General features: G+C 40.0%; 1 protein-coding gene across 1 annotated transcript in view; it reads right to left on the reverse strand.

The window, feature by feature from the left end:
* STAG1 (STAG1 cohesin complex component) overlaps window positions 1–19,873 on the reverse strand; it is a 269,636-nt gene extending 249,763 nt beyond the window's left edge. Inside the window, exon 1 of the mRNA XM_016224325.2 lies at window positions 19,703–19,873. The gene's annotated coding sequence lies outside the window, so the exon portion shown is untranslated. The remainder of the gene's footprint in view (window positions 1–19,702) is intronic.
* Between the last annotated feature and the right edge of the window lie 2,255 nt (window positions 19,874–22,128).

Genomic DNA, 22,128 nt, shown 5'->3' on the forward strand with positions numbered 1-22,128 from the left:
AAATCCATATTCTTCCTACATTCAGAGAAGGGAGCACTAGAAGCAATATATCTTACTCAACTTTGCAAGGATAAATTACATCCACCAGTGAAGCAACAATACATGGGATACACAAAAGGTTCCTTTAAAACTGAGATAAAGTTATGGTGAGAATTAAACAGTGAGAAAAAAAGAGGAATCAAACATAAGAAATAAGTTATCTGCAGAATGAAGAAAGTAAATACACAAAATCCAAACAAGGTGGCATGGGAAGCAGGACCCAGACCTTGTCCGTGAATATATGAAAGCTGAAACCAAATTAACTGAATAGTGAGGAGTGTTCAAACAAATTAAATTTGGCAGTTTATCTCCAATGCTGTCTGTGGATAGTGCCCTGACCCAGATCTGCTATAGTGTAGACAGATTTATCAGGCTATCGCAGCTCTGTAATACTGACACTAAGATGATCCAACTCACTTGGGATTCATTCCAGGTTTATGGGTCAATCTTCAGATTATAATCTGTGTCTGATACAAGTTTTCCTACAAGAGGAGAATGCACTGATTGGTGAATACAGGCAGCCAATTCGTTTCGCAATTACACTTCTCAACGTATATCAATAATATGACATCCTAGTTTATACCTCAGACTTGAAATCATTTGAAACCTAAATTACTCCTGGTGTAAATAAAAAATTGAGCTTCTAAACATATCAATTCTGAGAACTAGAGTATGATACATAGTTCATCAGTTCCTGCCACACTAGAGAACTAACTCATAAGGCAGTTAGCCTTCCCTAGAGAAATTCTGCTGCCTGCTGCATGCCTCTGAAAACTTCAACTTGTATTTTGTTTCTTTTAGAAACTGGACGAATGCTGCTTAAAAATCTGCAAATGTACAAAATGGCCTACACAAAATTTAACTACTTATATTCATTCATATTTTATAGTTTACAGAGTACTGTTACATTTCCTCATTTACTAGCCAACATCCTCTGAGATGACAGGACATAAATGCTTATCCAATACAAGTGAGGCAGTGAAGTAAAAGTAGTTTACAAAAGGACATGCTGCTAATAAACTAACCTGGATTAGAACCTAGGTCTTTGGTCTCCAAATACAGTAGCTCCTTCTACTTCGAACACTGCAACTATCTAAAAGGCCAACCCAATAATACCAAAAAAGTCTGTTTCTTCCAGGAAAACCAATAATTTTTTTTTTAGTCTCATAAGCAGTCAGAGAAATCCTCTAATAAATAGGAAAGATACCATGTAGCTCCATGCTTAGAGCGTCAGCCCATACACCAAAGGGTTGCAGGTTCCATTCCCAGTCAAGGGCATGTACCTGGGTTGCAGGTTTGATCCCTGTCCCATGTTCCATTGGGGCATGTGGGGGAGGCAACCAATCGATGTGTCTCTCTCACGTCATTTCTCTCTCCCTCCACGACCTCCCTCCTCCTCCTTCTTCCCTTCATTCCACTATCTAAAAATCAACAGGAAAATATCCTCGGGTGAGGATTAACAAAGAAACAAAAAAGGAAAAAAAAGAGGAGAGGGGAGGGGAGGGGAGGGGAGGGGAGGGGAGGGGAGAAAAGCTTAAAGGGATCAGGACAGACTATAAGAAAAGTGCTCAAATATGAATAAAGGAGAGAAATAAAAGATTTATACATTATAGTGAAGAAAGTATTAAAAGAACCAAACAGTTCAATTTGGAACCAAATATGAATTTTAATTTTATATGTAAATTAAAGACATGCCTTCTTTTAGAATCTTGTTAAAAAGCTTAATGCTCTTTGTACTCTTTATCAAAAGGAATGAAATTGTTTATGGTTAGGAAGAGGTAAAGTTAATGTTTTGGTTCCATTACAAAAGTGGTATTAAGTATACTATGATTCAGCAATTCCACTCTAGGAATATGTATCTAAAAGAAATTAGGGCATATGTTCACTAAGAGACTTGTACAAGAATGTTCACAGCTGCTTTATATAATAGTCAATTGGCCAGGTGGCTTGGTTGGTTGGAGCATCTTCCTGAACACCAAAAGGTTTCGGGTTGAACTCCTAATCAGGCAGATGTTTCTTTCTCTTACTCTTTCTTTCTCCCCCCACCCCAAAATTAATTTTAAAAAAGAAAAGAAAAAAGAAAGCATCCTCAGGTGAGAATTTTTAGAAAAAAGTGTTTAATAAATAAAAGATAAGAATTTTTTAAATGTGTGTGCGTTTGTACGTAAAGTGAGGTCACAGAACAACAGGAGTATTTCCTATTTCCAAGCTCTGTTTAGCTTGACCTTAGAATGAAACTTATCAGTAACAATATGTAATGAATGAATGAAGTAATAAAGTAGAAAGGGAAAAGGTGGCTGAAAAGACTTAGGAAGAAATTCCACAATGAAAGAATCTCGGAAAAGAATGAACCTTGGTAAAGAATGACGTTATTAGCAAGCATATCTGAAGCTATAATTAAATAATCTCTAATAAATAGGCTTAAAGTATAACAATAAAGCTTAGTCTACAGTACGAATCTAAGTTATTCAATTTGGTTGATTTTATGTACTACTTATTGAGTGTCTATTCTTTTATCCAACAATGCTCTGCTGCTATGGAACAAACAAAAGCAACATGCACCTGTGCCCTGAAGACACTTATTAGTACAGAAAAGCAAGCCAAATAATCTAAATTATCAGTGTATCCCAATACCAGTGGTCTTTAATTTGGTGCCAAACAAGTAAAGTCAAGTCATAGACAGGTATTTGCAACTTAACCAATGTGATTATTTTTCTTGGTAAAGGTAGTCCCAGAAAGAGATGATTATTTGGAGAAATAATTAACAACAAAAAAGGATGATTAAAAAAATCATTATCAGACTTGAAAGGAGTACCTGGTATTTCTCGCTATGGCTAGGACTAAAGAGATATATTCCTGCTGAAGGGTGGTGGTGGTGGTGGTAAGAGATTTAGGTTTAATATGTCAGAGGAATTACACTCAAATACACACATATGGACACACTATTTATACACAAAGGAACTTTGTTTTGGTTAATAAAATTTTGTATCTGTTTTAGATGATGTTTATTATCCTTTCAATACAATGTACCAAAACTATTAGCAAACTGTTTTCCAAAGCTGTGTGAATTAAACTAGAACTTACAGTGCAAGGTGAAAAAATAGCAACCAGGTTCTCCAAAATTAATATATATTTGCCGATAACTTACTCTGTACTAACTGTGTTGCTAGTACTGACCTATACGTCAAAACATATAAATCGAAGTGTCACTGCTTTAATGTCATCAGTTTATACACAGTGCCCAAGAACTATCTTACTTGTTGCTCTCTTCATTTTATTTTTATTTTTTTTACTTTTATTTATTTTTTGTTAATCCTCACTTGTGGATATTTTTTTCCATTGCTTTTCAGAGAGTAGAAGGGAAGGGAAGGGGGACACAGATGTGAGAGAGATACACTGACTGGTTGCCTCCCGCACATGGCACAACCAGGGGCGGGGAGCAAACCGAACCTGCAACCTCGGTACGTGCCCTTGGCCGGGAATAGAACCCTCGACCCTTTGGTGCACAGGCCAACACTCTAACCACTGAGCTACACCAGCCAGGGCTATTTTTTTTTTAATCCTCACCCAAAGATATGTTTTTATTGATTTGAGAGAGAAAGGAAGGGAGAGAGAAAAATCAAAGTGAGAAACACTGATGTGAGAGAGAATCATCAATCGGTTGCCTCCAGTATGTCCCGACTGGGGACTGAACCAGCAACCTAGGTATGTGCCCAGACAGGGAATCAAGCCTGCAACCTTTTGGTACACGGGACGAAGCTCCAACCAACTAAGCCACCCAGCCAGGGCTTGTTGCCCTCTTTAGATATTCTTTCAACAAATTCTATGACTGTCTGAACTGCCCATTACAAATATAAATTTTCAGCTACCAGTGATCTCCTTCAAAGGTGAACTTCCATAACACAAAAACCATTCACACTATTAACACTAGTACTATCAGTAGTGCTATTTATCTACTTCCACCCACATCATATGTTAAATAGGCTGGTATGGGAAGCTTCTCACCATCCACCGTCATTCAGCTACTCTAACTCGTACATTTCCCCACCTTATTTTAACAGTTCTGAGATAAAATGCACCTCACAATCAACAGCATTTTATAACGCTGGACAGACAGTAATTAAACATAGCTGTCATGGTTCATCCACTAACTCAGTCACAGCTGTTCACCACATATTGAGTTATTTGCATCGTTAGTTTCATGCATGTTGAGTTTAACTACCTTTAAAACATTCCTTAAAATATTATTCTATAATTTGGCATTGAAACGAAAAGTTACTGTGCACAAAGGTTAAAAAAAATGAGACTCCATCTCAAGAAACCACTCTCTACGCTCATCCATAAAAAGCAATTCCTCATCCTTTCAAATTTTATCCTAAGATTGCATAATTCAGTCACATCTTCAGACTCCACTTCGAATTCTGATTCTCCTGTTATTTCCACCACATCTGCTTGAACCTCTCAAAGTCATCCAACAAGGCTGGAATCAACTTCTTCCAAAAACTGTTAGTTCTGACCTCTTCCCATGAATCATGAATGTTAATGGCATCTAGAATTGTGAATCCTTTTCAGAAGGTTTTCAACTTACTTTGCCCAGATCCATCAGAGAAATCACTCTCTCGGCAGCTATAGCCTTACAAAATGTTTCTTAAATAAGACTTGAAAGTCAAATTTACTCCTTGATCCATGGGCTACAGAATGGATGCTGTATTAGCAGGCATAAAAACAACATTAATCTCACTGTATATCTCCTTCAGAGCTCTTGGGCGACCAAGTGCATTGCCAATAAGCGGTAAAAAGAAAGGAATCTTTCTTTTCTGAATAGTAGGTCTCAACAGTGGGCTTAAAATGTTCAGTAAACATGTTATAGACAGATGTGCTGTCATCCAGGCTTTGTTTTCCATGTATACAGAGCAAAGGCAAAGTAGATACGGCATATTTCTTAAGGGGCCTAGGATTTTCAGAATGGTAAGTAAACATAAGCTTGAACTTAGTCACCAGCTGCATTACCCCTAACAAGAGATAGCCTGTCCTTTGAAGCTTTGAAGCCAGGCACTGACTTCTCTCTAGCTATGGAAGTCCTAGGTGGCATCTTCTTCCAATATAAGGCTGTTTTTAGTGTAGCCACCTTCATTAATTATCTTAGCTAGATCTTCTGCATAACTTGCTGCAGCCTCTATATCAGGCACTTTTATGTTATGGATCAGCTTCTTTCCTTAAACCTCCTGAACCAACTTCTGCTAGCTTCAAACTTTTCTTCTGCAGCTTCCTCACCTTTCAGCCTTCGTAAAACTGAAGAAAGTTAGGGCCTTAATCTAGATTCAGTTTTGGCTAAAAGGAATGTTGTAACTGGTTTGATCTTCTATCCAAACCACTAAAACTTTCTCCATATCAGCAATAAGGCTGTTTCACTTTCTTATCATTCATGTAGTTCACTGGAAGAGCACTTTTAATTTCCTTCAAGAACTTTTCCTCTGCATTGACAATTTGGCTGATGATCCCAAGAGACATTTCAGCCTATCTCAGCTTCTGACATGCCTTCCTCACTAAACTTAATAATTTCTAGTTTTTTATTTAAAGTGGGAGACGCACGACTCTTCCTTTTGCTTCAACACTGAGAGGCCACTGTAGGGTTATTAATTGCCCTAATTTCAATACTGTGTGTCTAAGGAAATAGGGAGGCCCAAGGAGAGGGGGAGAGATGGGGGAACAGCTAGTCGGGGAGCAGTCAGAACAAAAATAACATTTATGTGGGCATGGTACATGGTGCACCAAAACAATTACAACAGTAACATCAAAAGTCACTGATTAGAGATCACCCTAACAAATATTACATAATGAAAGAGTTTGAAATATTGCGAGAATTACCAAAATGTGACAAAGAGACATGAATCGAGCAAATGCTGTGGAAAAATGATGGTAATAGACTTGTGCAACAGTGAGTTGTTACAATCCTTCAATTTGCAAAAAGTATAATACTGCAAAGTGCAATAAAACCAAATGCAATAAAACAAAGTATGCCTGTGTTAATATTCAATTTCTGCACTGACGGTTCAAATTAATCTTGAAGGGTACAATCTAAATTACTGTTTAAATAATATCAGTGTTAGTTACTAAAAATACCTACATCTAATACAAGAATTTCCTGTATTTACTTACCGGAAATAAAATAGTAAACTGAGTCTATGATTAGATTCAAATAGTAACAAAGGGCAAAGTACCGTGAACAAAAATGTCTACATTAATTTTTAGTTAATAATAGAAGAAAATGATTTATCGTAAATTCCTTTTAATATACTCATTCTGTATGTGCATTTGAGGATTTGAAAAAGTGATAAAGGAGTACATTATAAAGGGAACTTAAAGGAAGCCAGACTGCCAGGGTCTGAGTCTCAGTTCTGCTAATTACTAGTTATGTGACCTTTGGAAAATCACTTAACTTGTCTGTCCCTCAATGCCCATCTGTAAACTGAACCTTAACAAGAGTACCCACATCCTAACAATGGTACCCACCACCGCAAAGGATTGTTGTAAGGATTACCTCAGTTAACATATGTAAAATGCTTAAAACTGTAACTAGTATATGAACAGTACTATCAGCTATTATTGTATAATGTTGTTATATTGCTGTTAACTATTATATTATTTCGTCTCTTTGCAACATTGTGGTTAATTGCTACTATACGGAACAGCACACATACAAAACATTTCCATCACTGCAGAAAGTTCTATTAAACAGCACTGTATCAGACTACAAGATAGTTAGAATGCCTGGTAAGATAATGCATATCATCATCTCTAATTTATTTTTATTTTTGGAAGTGCTTAGAAAAAAGCAATCTAAACCCAAAGTATTTTAAAATTTAGAACTTTAACATGTAACAAAAAACTTGGGGTTCAGTCCTATTTAACAAGTCAAATAAAAGGGGGTTGGGGAATGAAACAGAAGAGAGACTATCTCTTTTATAAGGATCTCTATTCTGAGAAATAACCAAACAAATGGACTTTTTAATACTCTTCTACCCTATGTTACTAACCTCTCTTCCTCAGCACATGGTACCATGCTTAGAAAATGAATTATTAAACATATTCAAATACAACTATCAACGTATTTTTAAAAACAAAGTTACGACATAGTAATATATGTACTTCTTTAACACAGTAAATAAAGAGCTAGGTGGGCCCTAGTCAGGTGGCTCAGTTTGGTTGGAGCATCGTCTATACATCAAAATGTGGATTCGATTCCCAGTCAGGGCACATACCTAGGCTGCAGGTTAAATCCCAGGCCGGGGTGCATAAGAGAGGCAACTGATGGATGTTTCTCTCTCATATCAATGTCCCTCTCTCTCAAAACAATAAAAAAACATATACTTGGTTAAAGATTAAAAAAAAAATTTACAGGTGGGTCTAACGATTATAGCCTAAACATTTTGAGGTATCTGCAACATCTGTAATTTAATATGAAAGAATTTCTGATTTCAATTGGTAACAGAGTCACAGGTATTGCTTATACAACTGTGATTTGTTGCCTACATTCAAAAATCAAATAAAATGCTAAATCTCACTTAGAGGTTGGTGAAATAAAGATATGATTGTTTTCCATCTAAGTTTATGAACCCCGAGTTTAAAAAAAAGAAAAAAGATTGCTTAAAAGACTAGACTTTAGAATCACAAAACCCTATACTCAAACCCACCACTTCCTAGGTAGGTAATATTGGGAAAAGGTACTTAATCTCTCTACTTCATCTGTGAAACGGGAATAATACCTACATAAAACTGTGTTATTTAATTATCATGCTATTTAACATATTCTCAGTAAACGTATATACTATCATAAAACAGTAACTAAGTTCAGTCAGTTATATAGTTCACAATCCTCACTGTGCATCAGAAACTCAGAGAAGTGGTATCAGTTGGTTTGGACTATATCCCATCACCGGTATATTTTTAAAGTTCCCAGATAATTCTAATGTGCAGCCACTGGCCTAAGGACAAAGTTCAAACTCTAGTTTGCAACACTAGACACTCAGGTCACTGCCCACAACTCTATATTTTAATCACTCCTCCATAGGTACCCTATGCTCTGAACACACACTCAACTAATGCTTCCTCAAGAAGTGGGCTATAGTAGTGGCTCTCAAACTTCAGTTTGCATCAGAATCACCTGAAGAACCTGTTGAAACACAAACTGCTAAACTTGATCTCCAGAATTGCTGATTCAGTCGGACTGGGGTGAAGTCCAAGTACTTGAATTCTAACAAATCCGAGGTAATACTGACACTGCTGGTGCAAGCTCTACAGTTTGAAAAATCAATGAGCCACACTAGATCACAACCTGTATCTTTGCATTCACCTGAAATACCATTCCCATATCTATTATTCCACTCCTGCCTAGCTAACTTTCACTTTTCTTTCAAAATTACGTAAGAATTCAACTTTAGGAAGCATTTGCTCACTTCAAGAAACCACCTCAAGACATTTATTACCTAGTATAAAACTTGGATGTAAGAAAAAAAACACACACTATAAAATGTTTTTAATGTAGATGTCTGCTAGCATATATAAATTCTTTTCAAGAATTAGGAAGGAAAGGCCTCCTTTGGACAGGTGAATTTGAAAAAGGTGAAAAAGCAAATGGACAGTTCATCAAGCAGAATAGAATCTGGGTATCAGCCGCCACCAACTCCCTTGGCCAGGCACCTTTATGCAAGCAGCAATCCCACAATCAGTCATGGCAGCCCTGGCACAGCATACCAATAAAACACAAAGGAAGAACACTTACATCAACCCTAGACTTGAGGAAGGGAGACAGGGGCAATCAGGAAAGGATCTTTACAGAAGATATCACCTAAGTTTTGAATAGTGAATCACCTCTGTGTATTAGAAAGACAAAATTGTGCTTTAATGTCTTTATACCCAGTGTAGGGCTCATTGTAGATGTTCAACAAGTGTTTGAATACTCACATTGAATAAAACTATATGAAAGCACTTGATCGTCTCTCTCTTTCTTGCCAAGTAAAGAAGCAAACACCACCAAAAGCTGGCCCCCAAAACTATAACTACTATCTCAATATTAACATAATTGGTCTGTACACTTATCAGCTCGGGGAAAAGAATGGATTACAATAACCAGCTGGGAGATGAGGCAAAAGGAGCCTGCTGATAAGACAATTAGGTTTTTTCCAAACTAAAGACTTTCATATCAAACATTCTACATGACCTGATTCAGAATGATTTCCTAATTATTTCAACACGCACTAAAAATTTTAAAAGAATCTGGGAAACAAGGTCCAAAACACTAATTTTACAATGAAGAAACAGAGGCCTAGAAAAGTAATAACTCAAAGACACAAAGGTGCTGCTATAGCTGTAATTAAAACTCAGATCTTTGGCCCCAGCTTTCTCTCTCCTACACTAAGCTGCCTTTATATTTATAAAAATTTTAAAAATTCATAACTAAAAAGTTCTCAGGTTAACCAGAGTTTTGGTCTTTGTACCCCATTTGTATGAGAGGGGAAAAAAATCATCTATAATCTTATTTTGTCTAGTAACTCAAGATATGTTTTACTCTTGGTAAAGATTCATTCCTAGTCTCTTTGCAAAATTATACATACAAAGCTAATAATCAAATAATAATCCTGCTATAACCATCAAAGTTTCCCAATTATCAAGAAAGCATTACACTGCCTTTCTAGGATGCAGTACTTTCTAAGGAAAGAAAAAGAGCCTGATGTTTGAAATATGTTTAAATATAAGCAGAAAACTCTGGCCATGATCCTCATCTCTCAGTTAAAAAGAGTAACTCATCCTCTGACCATTCTCATTGATAAAGTTTTAATATGCTAGCTCTATGTGCTGGTAAAAAACAATTAATTAAAATCCTCTACTTCTGGAAAGTAACCTCATCATTTATTTAGATTATTTTATTCACCTTTTAAAATTAATGTTCTTTGGGTTTATTCAAAATGCAATATGGTCTAATATTTAAAAGCTACCTTTTAACCTCTACAGTAATAACAGAGCCAAGCTTTTATTATTCCCATATTGCAGATGAAAAAACTGAGGTTTAGAGAGGCTAAAGAATTTGCCCAGTTTACATACCTAGGAAGGGGTTGAGTTAGAATTTGAAACAGGCAGTATGACTCCAAGTGCCAGGAACTCTCTTGCACAATGAACAAAGGCATTCTTAGCCACTTACCATGTGACAGTGCTTCCTTATCAGTGAGCATAAACTTTTAAATTATTCCTAGCAGTACAAGGCACACAATAAGGCATTTTCATCCCAAAAGTTAATTTAGAATTTAACAATAAAGTAGAGCACAGCTTAAGATGTTCTTTAGCTTTCATATTGTTCACTATCATAAAAATGCACATTTGCTACTTCATACTATCTACTACAGAATGCAAGAAACCTACCTCTCAGTGCTCTAAATAAGATAAGAAAAATAACAATATAATCAGGCATCTCCCTCAGAAAAAAGGGGAGGCATGCTTACTACCCATTTTAACAATTTACGTTTCCCCAAGTTTGGGATTCTCCTATAACACAACCCACTCACTTCATGTACAGGTGTCACATCTTCACACTACCTGTGCAAAGTGGGGATCACAGATCTCACACAAATGCTGATTCTGTGGCTACTGTTACTGCTATAATGCACTGTTCTTCATTTCTGACCAAAGAGTCTCATGGCTCCTACTAGCATCCAACTAAACTGTGGCAGGTTAACTTGTGTGAACCCTGAAAAGACACCTAGTAAGAAGAGCTGCTGGTGGCTAACTGGGCTCAAATTTTTAAAGACAGAGCCAGCCTAGCAGCCATTGCTACACAGGGGCCTCTCATGCAAACTGCACTTCAGGGAGAAGCATGCACTGAACTGCCTGCCTAGACTCTGTTTCTGCCATCTGATCCAGCCCTTTAAAAGGAGTTCCTGGAATGCTATTTCAACCAATAGGACTGAGGCTTTCTCAATCCAATCAGAGCTGTGTAGCTCTGACCAACCAGAGAGGTTCTATTCTGATCAATCAGGATAGTACCTTTTGGACCAATCAAATTTCAAGGATTTGGGATCCTCATTTGCATGAGGACAGGCCAATCAGGGACCAAGGACAGGGACTTCTGTCCATATAAGCCAGCTCCCCTCTGGCTCTGGAAGCATACTTTCCCTTTCCACCAAGACTGAAGATTGTGGCTCCCAGGCTAAGCTGAAACACCTAAGATGTACTATCAGGCCAGAACCAACTGGCACAGAACAGAGCAGACCAGCAAGGAGCAGAGCTGTCCAGCTGGAGAGGGGCCTGGCCCCAGAGCTGCCTTATAGCCTTGCTGAGGCACACAATTGAGCTGTTTTCACTGAATAAAGTTTCCGTTTTTTAAAAAATCCTCATCACCGTACCTAAAATTGGGGATTCCTATTGGTGCCAACACCTGAAAGTGGGGTATAATCTCAGAACCTTCCCAGACCTTGCTAGGCATTAGCACATAATCAATGTTTATTATAATTGAGGGATTCCAATTCCATATTGCCAAAAGGATTAAAAAAAGCAAAACTCAACTATATGCTACCTTCAAGAGGTGCATCTTAATTATAAAGAAAATGTTTTAAGTAAATGGATGGAAAAAGATATGCTTTGGAAACAGAAAGCTGGAGAAAGTTGGAGTGGCTATGTTAATATCTGATAAAGTAGACTTCAAGACAAAGACTACTACCAGGAATAAATTAGGACATTTCATAATGATAACAAGGTCATTTCATCAGGAAGACAATCATAAATTGTGCAAGCCTAATAACAAAGCTTCAAAATACTTTAGGCAAAATTTGACAGAATTAAGGGAGAAATGGGCAATTCCATGGTCATAGATATTTTAACATCTCTCAGCAACTGCTAGAATTAGAACCCCCACTCCCCCAAAGACAGAAAACCAGTAAAGACATAAATTATTTGAAAAATATTACCAAAACTCCTTAATTGAATTGATATTTACAGAATCCTACCCAACTGAAGAACACACATTCTTTTTGAGTGTGAAAGGTACATTTACCAAGACAGGCCATCTGCTAGAACATAAAACAAGGTTCAATAAACTTAAGAGGAGTAAAATCATATAAAGGATATTCTCTGACTTCAATATGAGCCCGACCAATGCAGTTCAGTGGTTGATCATCGACCCATGAACCAAGAGGTTATTGGTTTGATTCCCACGTCAGGGCATATAGGAGTGTGCAGGAGGCAGCCAATTGATGATGTTTCTCTCTCATCGATGTTTCTATCTCTATATCCCTCTCCCTTCCTCCCTCTCTAAAAATCAATAAAAATAAATATTTTTTTAAATGTTAGCAGTCAACAAGATGTCTAAAATAACCCCAAATATTTGAAAATTAGACTTGTAATCCATGAGTTAATGAAGAAATCACAAAGCAAACAAACAAAAAAATGAATCACAAAGCAAATTAGAACAATTTCAAACTGAATAAAAACACAACATATCGAAATCTATGGGATACAGCAATGCTTAGAGGAAAATGTCTAGCTTTGCATGTTTATATTAGAAAATAAGAACTCTATGAGCTAGGTTCCACTTTAAGAAGCTAGAAAAAGAAAAGCAAAATATGTTTAAGAAAAAAATTATAAATAACAAAAATAAATGACAGCCCGGCCGAGCGTGGCTCAGCGGTTGAGCATTGACCTAGGATCCAGGAGATCGAGGTTCGATTCCTGGTCAGGGCACATGCTTGGGCTGCGGGCTCAATTTCCAATGACTCTCTCATCATTGATGTTTCTGTCTCTCTCGCCCTCCCCTTTCCTCTCTCAAATCAATAAAGATATATTTTTTAAAAAAATTAAAAATAAAATAAAATAAATGACAAATGGAGAAGTAACAATGTTATTACATGAAAAGATATCAAAATTGATAAACCTGAATTAGACTGGTAGTAAAAAAAATGAAAGAGCACATTAACACCACCAGAAATTAAAGGAGATTTCACTACATATCCTACAGACATTAGGAGACTAACAAGGAAATCTTATAAACAACTTACATCAACAAATGAGATGAAAATTTTCTTTAAAAATACAACTTACCAAAACTGACTTAAGAGGAAACAAAATCTGAATAGCCCTGTGTCCACTAAAAAACTGAATGTTACCAAAAACCTTCTCATAAAAAAAATTCCAAGTCCAGATGGTATCACTGGTGAATTCTACCTAAAATTCTAGAAAAAACATCAGTATTTCACAAACTTACTAGAAGCTCACAGTTACAAAAACATTGAGGGACCACTTACTTCTCAACTTATTTTATGAAACCATCATAATCCTAATACTGAAACCTAACAGACATTACGACCAAAGAAAACTACAACACAATATCCTTCATGAAGAAATATCCCAAAATTCCTAACAAAATATTAAATATAAAAAGGATACTACTACACCATGACAAAGTGAGGTTATTCCTAGGAATGAAGGTTATGTTAACTTTTTTTTTTTTTTAATCCTCACTCGAGGATATTTTCCCCATAGCTTTTCAGAGAGAATGGAAGGGAGAGAGAAACATCAATGTGAGAGACACACATTGACTGGCTGCCTCCTGCACTTGCCCACACCTGGGCCAGGGATCAAACCTATAACCTAGGTAGGTGCCCTTGACCAGAACTGAATCTGAAATCCTTCAGTCGCTCTACCCACTGAGCCAAACTAGCTACGGCTATTTTAACTTTTTTAAAGTATTATTTTAACTTTCGAAAACTACCATTTATTTATCCATTCTACCAATGGCAGGCAGTCTGTTTCTAAATATTGGCTACTGCAAACAGGCTATTATGTACATTTCTGTTCACATCCTGGTATATAAGTACAAGCACTTATCTCACAGGAATGTAGATTTAAGTATAACTGCTAGATTTAAGGTACATATACTTCAGGACTTTTGATGTTTGCTTTTAATCTGATGGAAGTGAAATGGTTTCTTTTTATGGTTTTACTTTGCACTCTCCTGATTACCAATGAGATTACAATTCAGGGCTTTTCCAACTGTGGGTAACCAAGTTACGATATCACTTAGGCGAGTTGCAACCATTAAAAAAAAATCAGTGTATCAGAGTGCACTGCATAAAATGCTGTTTCATGGAACTTTTATTTCCATTGTGTGTTTGTACTGAGTCACAATGTAAAATGCTTTTGTAACTGTGAGCTTCTAGTAAGTTAAAAACCATTAGTATAGTTGTTTAATTGTAACAAAACTCCTTAGAGATATTTGCACAACTAACTGGTGCATCATTTAGGCCTACAGCACAAAGGAAGGTATTTTATAAAGAAGGTAGGACTTGCACTAGTCGGTGTGGCTCAGTTGGTTGGACTGTAGTCCCATACACCAAAAGGTGGCAGGTTCTATTCCCAGTCGGCACAAAGCCAGGTTGTGGTTCGATCCCTAGTCTGGGCACCTGTGGAATGCTTCTCTCTCACATAGATGTTTCTCTCTCTCTCCCCCTAAAATCAATTTTAAAAAAGAAGAAGAAAAAAAAGGTAGGACTTGAGATGTCCTTCAAGCACTAACTGGCAAGAACAGAGAATTAGAAGAGGAGGAAAAAACCTGAGGGAAGCAATAAGGAAGTGATATATTACTTGGAGAAAAGATTCTATAAAACCAACAGGCCTAACTATGACCTACTTAAAGCTCATTTAAAAAGAATCATATTTCCAGCCCAGCTGGAGTGGCTCAGCTGTTGAGCATTGATCTATGATCCAGGAGATCAAGGTTCGATTCCCGGTCAGGGCACATGCCTGGGTTGTGGGCTCGATCCCCAGGAGAAAGCATGCAAGAGGCAGCCGATCAATGGCTCTCATCATTGATGTTTCTCTCTCTCTCCCTTCCTTTCTCTCTGAAACCAATAAAAATTATATTAAAAAAAATAAATAATAAAAAGAATCACATTTCTCAGTAAGAAAAGGTTTCTCTCAGTACTGAAAGCTAGGAAGCTAGGATCCTGTCCTCATAACTATCAAAATGACAGAAAACTGATCCCTCGTCTGTAGATTCAACCCTAATTCTTACCTCAAGAATCATCTCATACTGGGGCTTATGCAAATATTTTAGGCCTTTGCTTCCTAATTTTCCCTACAGAATATCAGAGTAGCAAGAATCACCTAAATTCTAAAGACCTATATTTTTATTCTGCTAACAAAAGACTTGCCAAGCCCCTACTGCATCACCCCTCTGTTAAGAAACTAACCTGTATCTCCCTAATAATTTTAACCCCTGGCTATGTTCTTTAAAGCTTGATACCCTTGCCCTTAGTTGGGTAGCTCAGTTGGTTAGCATGTCATCTCGATATGCCAAGCTTGCTGGGTTTGATCTCTGCCCAGTCAGGGCACAAAGAAGCGACCAATGAATACATAAACCAGTGGAACAACAAATCAATGTTTTTTTCTCTCTTTTTCAAATCAATCAATAAATTCTGTTTAAAAGTAGCTTGATTCCCTTTACTAAAATCATCCTAATTGACTCCTCTTGAAAATATTTTGCTTCTTGTGGACAAAAATGGGGCTCTATAATAAATCTAACTGAAAGTAACCTCATAGGGTGATCTGATCACACCATGGGCAGGTCATAATGGTAGTCATACCTCAGGCCTATAACTTCCCCAGTAAAAGGTTACCTTTGCCTTAAGCCCTGTCCATTGCTTTTGTGTATCTAAGGTTAGCACACTATTGAAATGCCTTTTTTTCAGATCCTTGGGAAGCATAACCATCCTCAGGAGATCACATAATCTTGGTAAGCATCTCGTAATCCAATCCCCACCTTGCCGTCGCTTTCTCCCACCTTCATGTACTCTTCCTTATGTTCCCTCCTAAATTCCAAATGTATAAAAGAAACTACAAAACATTCATTCTCTGGAGCATTTGAGATTTTGCTTCCCAACATTGTTGTCAGTTTGGCTCAAACAAATTATAAAAACTCTCTACAGGTTTGAATGTTTCTTATGTTGACGGATTGTTAAACCATTCCAAAAGCCATGACCAAACTTCCGCTACCTTCTTTGTTCTACCAATAATATCCCTACTCTGCCATTTTCAAATACTATTCTTTTCCATAAGAATTTCCTCCTCACAAGCTGCTGGACCAATTACACCACAGCAACTGGTGCAATAACCGTGTTAATCTACCTGTCTCTTAATAATTCTATGATCTTAAGTATTTGAATTCCTTAACTTCTCTGAAATTCAACCTCATTTCTAAAATGGGTAAAACAATAGGTACCAAGGAATAATAAGAATTGCATAATCTCTTCCTTTGCCTTGCTTCTTTTAAAATTTTAATTTTAGCTTCCTTTAAATGCAATAAAGTGTTTTATAGAGGGAGGCACTTACACTGAAATAGCAGGAAATATGGAAAAGGAGAAAGTGCACGACAAAATAAGTATAAATAAACATATCAAGTGGGATTACTGCTCTGCCAAGGTGCTCTCCTTGTATGTTGATTCTAAAGAGGCAAATGTGGCCCTGGCTGTTTGGGCTCAGTGGTTAGAGCTACAGCCTGCACACTGAAGGGTCTCGGGTTCGATTCCTGATCAAGGGCATGTACCTGGGTTGTAGGTTCAATCCCTGGCCCTGGTCAGGTTGTGTATGGGAGGCAACCAATTGATGTCACTCTCTCACACTGATGTTTCTCTCCTCCCCCTCCCTTTTACTCTCTCTAAATATCAATAGAAAAAATATTCTCAGGTGAGGATTAACAATAAACAAGTGAAATAAATAAAGAGGGAAATGTGGCCCAGACTGGTGTGGCTCAGTTGGTTGGCGTGTCGCCGGTACACCAAAAGGTCAAAGTTCGATTCCCAGTGAGGGCACATACCCAAGTTGTGGGGGTTCAGTCCCCAGTCGGGGCCTGATCAATGTTTCTCTCTCTCCCTCTCCATCTCTAAAATCAATTTAAAAAATAAAGAGGCAAATGTAAAGATACTTCTTTCCCCATAGCAGGCAAAATTCTAAGAACTCTCAATGACCCACACCTGTCTAATCCCCTCCCCTTGCGTGTGGGAGAGACCTTTAGATACAATGATGGGATATAACTCTTAAGACCGTTTGGTGGAAAACAGAATTTTGCATTTGTATTTAAATTCCCTAATCAGTTGATTTCACACACAAAAAAGATTATCCTGGGTGGGCCTGACCTAATCAGATGAGCTTTTAATAGAGGCTTTAAAGGGGAGTCTAGAGGTCAGAGATAGAGGAAGTCAGAGACTGGCCCTACTTGCCAGTATGAAAGCAAACACTATTTGGAATATGGTAAGGAAATGAGAACGGTCCCTGGCCAATAGCTAGCAATAAAACCGGTCATACAGCCACAAGGAAATTAATTCTGCCAACAAGTAGTGAGCCTGGAAGAAGACCTTAAGCCTCAGGTGAGAATTGCAGCCACAGCTGACATCTTGATTTTAGCCTAGAGAAATGCTGAACTGAGAGCTTGGTTACAAAAAGTACCCAGATGTCTGACCTATAGAAATTGTGAGATAATAAAGAGCTGTTGCTTAAGCTGTTACATTTGTGGTACTTGCTACACTTCAAAAGAAAACTAATACACTCCCTCAACATAGAACAAAGCAGCAAAGAAAATAAAGGGGGAGAGGGGAGACTTGTATCTTTTCCCCCAGAGTGCATTATATCTCCTCAAAGCACTGATATAGATCCAGAATCAAGGAAAGATTAAGACTGTAAAAAATCTTAAAAGTTTTAGCAATGAAAAGGGAATTTTCACACACAACTTATAAACAACTACCGTGTACTTTATTACTACCTTCATTTTAATGAAAAAAGTAAAGCTCAAGAGTGACATTCCAAAGATCACAAAGCTAGGGAATGTTTAAAGTAACTTCAGCCAAGTGCTTGCCCCTACACCACAGCCCCCTTAAAGCATTAAAAAAAGCCATTTAAATCAACAGTAATTCTATTACTGTCTTCAAAGAAAGCAAAAGCAACAACAAATTTCCGTATTTCACATCTACCTAAATATCCCTTAGCTTTGTCAGATAATCAAAACTAAAGAGTATACAAGAGAAATTTTCATTCACAAGTAATTTGGTTGTAAAAATGACCATTGGTAGACCACTTGAATGAATTTAAAGTACATTTTGAAAATGTAGCAAAACACCTGTAGGTTTTCAAAACTTTAGATAGCAAACAATTTGCGTTATAAGTATTCTCAAAAACCACAAAAATCACAAGCAAGTAAACCACCTTTCCAGATCTTTCAACATTCCACCCTTTGGACAAATTTTTGAATCTGAATTCTTCATATATCATAAAAATAAGAATGTGACACAATATATCATACAATAAACACGTCGTTTTTATTTTCACTCTTGTGGATATTACCCTAAGTGCTTGGGCAGCAGAATTTGCAATTTTCTTAAAAACATGCACATAGAAAACTAAAAGGTGGAGTTACACTCAAATTCCACAGAAGTTACAAATCACACAACTTTCTTTATGTCAATTCAAAAGACTAACTTTACCTGCTAAGATGCAAAATATAGTCTTCGTAGTCACAACCAAGAGAAGGAATAAACTGTCATCTTAACACCAATAATAACAGCGAATAATTCGCTCTTGTCACATACAAACACTGAAACATACAAACAGCATTGTTGAGTCCATTAAGCTTCCAAAACCATCCCATGATTTAAACGCCCAGGGCACGATTCTCTGCAATGTGAAGGGAATCGATAACATTTCAAATATGGGTAGAAGGGGTGAGGTGACAATTTTAAAACCTTAAAATTTCTCAATCTCTATAGCATACAAGCAGCATCCAGTTCAGACCCTCCAATCAAGGCCCAGGTCCAACTTCAAGCACTCCAGTTTCCCAGATCTTCACCCCGCCCCCACCCCGAGAAAAGAGAGAAAACAACTTTTATTGGTCTCATCTCCCGGGGGATTGACAGACTAGCGGGGCAGTGCTCGGGCCTGGACACGTTTCACAGGGATGCCTCCGACGGGGCGGAGAGGGCAGATAGCGGGAAGCCTGGCTTCGACGCCCCTTTTCCCCCAGTTGCCAGCTCCCAGCCCCACCCCAGCAAAAAAACGCCTGGGCCGGCCGCCACGCCGAGCGACCCCCAGGCCCCTCCACTGAGGCGAGCTCCTTGTCATGTGACGACGCTGCCGCTAAAACACCGCAGAAACGCAGGGCGGCGGGAGGCGTTCGCACCAGCCCGCCTCGGCCCGGCCCCGCCGGGCGCGGACGAGTCCCGAAGTCCGGGCGGGGTGGGGGGAGGCGGAGGGCGGGCTTGGCGGCGGGCCCGAGCGCGCCACAAAGGCTTTCGCGACCGCCGCCGTAGTGCCCGAGCGGGCGGGGGCACAATATTCGGAGCCCGCGGGATGGGTGAGGAGCGACGAGAGCTCCGGGGTACCCGCCGCGCCCACAGCCGTCGCCCCCACGCGCCCGGACGGTCAGCGACCGCCGCACCGCGCACAGGCCCGCACGGCCTCCCTCCCCCGCGCGGAGCCCGAGCCGGGCCCGCCCGCTCGCTCGCTCCCCGCTCGCGCTCTCTCGCTCTCGCCCGGCCTCCATTTTGGATCGGCGTCTCCAGCCCCCGCGCTGCTGCCGCCGCATTCCCCCTATTTCCCGCCCCCCGCCGCTGTCGCCGCCGCCCGTACTCACCTCAGCTGCCCATCCGGGCGCCACCGGCCGTGGACCTAGTTTCCCCCCAAAAGTCTCCGGTGTGTTATTCCCGATGTGGGGGGGTTGTTACGGGGTGGTCGCCGGGGGTTCGGGAGCGGGGGCCGCGCCTTCAACGGAGCTGCAATCCTAACCCGCCATCTGGTGGCATTTTCCACACGCCAATGGCGCCGCTGCAGACTTGGGTCCGGACCGCCCTCTGCTGGCCGCGGTGCATACTGCTTCGCTGACGGGACGGGTCTGCCGGGAAAGGGGAGGGAGCTGAGGCGCGAGCTGGGGGCCACAGCGGGGACGCGCGCAAACGCTTTCCTGTGGGGATTGCGCGCACGCGCACCAGCGGGGCGGGAAACGTGGGCTCTGCGTGGCGGCCCCGCCCCTGCACGGAGCGCTAGGCCAGCTCAGCCAATCGTGAGCGGCGGATCCCGCTGGGTGAGGGCGTTGTGGACAGTTCGTGGGCTGCCTGAGGCGGGCGGAAAGACAGCCACCGTGGCGCCTGCGCGCATCTCTAGCCGATTTGCCGCCCGCCATTTTTGGAGCTTTCCGGAGACCAGGGAGGGAAACCCGCCCCCGGCCCCTTCACCAAGGCCCCTCCCCTGGTCGCCGGACTGGCGGGTTTTTGCAGCCCCGCCCGGCTCCTGCTGTCCCCACCCCCGCCCCAGCCCGTCTGCGGAAACCCGAAGGAGCGGCGGCGCAGAAGTGCGCCCGCCTCAACTGTTTAACCGGGGCCTCAGAACCTAGCATTGTATTAGCGACTTATTGTTACTGTTGACGAGGCGCTTTACCAGGCGAGGGTGAAAAGGTTTTGAGAACTATTTTGGGACCTCCCTCGCAGCCGATGAAGATGCCACAGCGCCTGCCCCAGGACGATCGGCGTTGTCGCCGACAGTGAAGCAGATCGTCTCCGCGGTGCCGGCTTTGCATAAGGCGGCAGCATTGGCCAGTGAGTGAGAAGCCGTGTAGCTATACTAGGAGAATACAGCCTCAGCTTTCCAATTACATTCCTCCTCCCACAGTTTAGAACTACTCTCAGCGGCTCTGAAATGGACGTTCCTAGCCTTTTAGCTGCCAAAAGGGAAATAACTGATTAACGTGAGAACAAGGCTAAAATACGCCGTTGAACGTGGCATCTCTTCCCTACTCCCACCCGCCTGCCTCGCTGTGGTCTTGGCCGTGGCTCCTACCTTTCACCGGCTCACAACTTTTCAATACCGGTTGAATCCTTAATCTCCCAGGTCATCAGCCCCCTTTATAACTAAATTCTCTGTTGCTATAGCTCTGTTTCAGTAATGCCTTAGAGTCGCTCAGCTCCTTTATAGTCTTAAGTGCCAATCTCCAGTAAGTTACCCCAATTTCTCTTTTCTCTCCCAAGGGTCACAAGGTGTGTACCTTTTTACTGGAAGAAGTCAAAACCCACCTGGTCGGGTATGAATTCGAGACTGGAGTCCCACTTATAATTATTTTTTTTAATCTCTGGTTGCCTCATTCTCACAAGGACTATTTCTAACTTTACTTGTTCAAGGTGCCATTCCCAATCTATACAAATAGATCATTTCATCTCCTTTCCTGGAATCAAAGCTATGGGACTCCCATTCCGGTTTGTTATTCTCTCCACATTAAAATATCTGTAGCCACATCCCGTTCTTGATTTCAAAAATTCTCATCAAATTAATACCTTCTCCCCTTCACTCCAAAACCAGTCTTTCTCCCTGGGCTACATATGCCACCTTCCCACTCCCTCCTTCTACCATTACTTTAATAGGGTCTTATATATCTTCAGTATCTTCTTATCCACTGGCTTCTTCCTTTCTGTTTTCAACAGACAATTGTCATTCTTTTTTAAAAATTCAGTGCTACTATTCCCTCCAGTTACTGTACTGTCAACTATAAACCTAAGTTAATTTTATAATGTAATAAAGGATAAAAAGCATTTATTTGACCAAAAAGGAGCTGCAGCCCGGGACACACAGATTCAGGAAGCAACCTAAATTGTGTTCTACCAAAGGGTAGGCCACCTTTTATAGCAACAGTTCCCACCCAGGTTCTCAATAAGGTCAGTTTTCTGTAAATGAGGTATCCAAATTGCACATTTCTGCCGGAAAGGGTAGGTCTCAATCCATTAAGAGGAAACCAGGGTTTCCCTACAGTTGTTGACATCAGCTAGCATAAGGGGGCAGGCAGGGCAAAGTGCAGGAAGCCAAGATTTCTGAGTTTTTTCCTGGTACCTAGAATATGTGAGAAGCCCCTGTCAGTAAATGTCTACTAAGCTCTTATTATTTATAAAATTCAGGACCTCAGTTGACCATGGGGAATCCATCTCAGGAGATAAATTCCTTCCTGGGGTTCACATCAAATGAATCTTCTTGGGGTCCACACAACCTTCCTTTAACTGTATATTTCTCAAAAGAGTC

The sequence above is a fragment of the Miniopterus natalensis genome, chromosome 15 (assembly GCF_054644295.1).
Source record: "Miniopterus natalensis isolate mMinNat1 chromosome 15, mMinNat1.hap1, whole genome shotgun sequence".
Lineage (NCBI taxonomy): Eukaryota > Metazoa > Chordata > Mammalia > Chiroptera > Miniopteridae > Miniopterus > Miniopterus natalensis.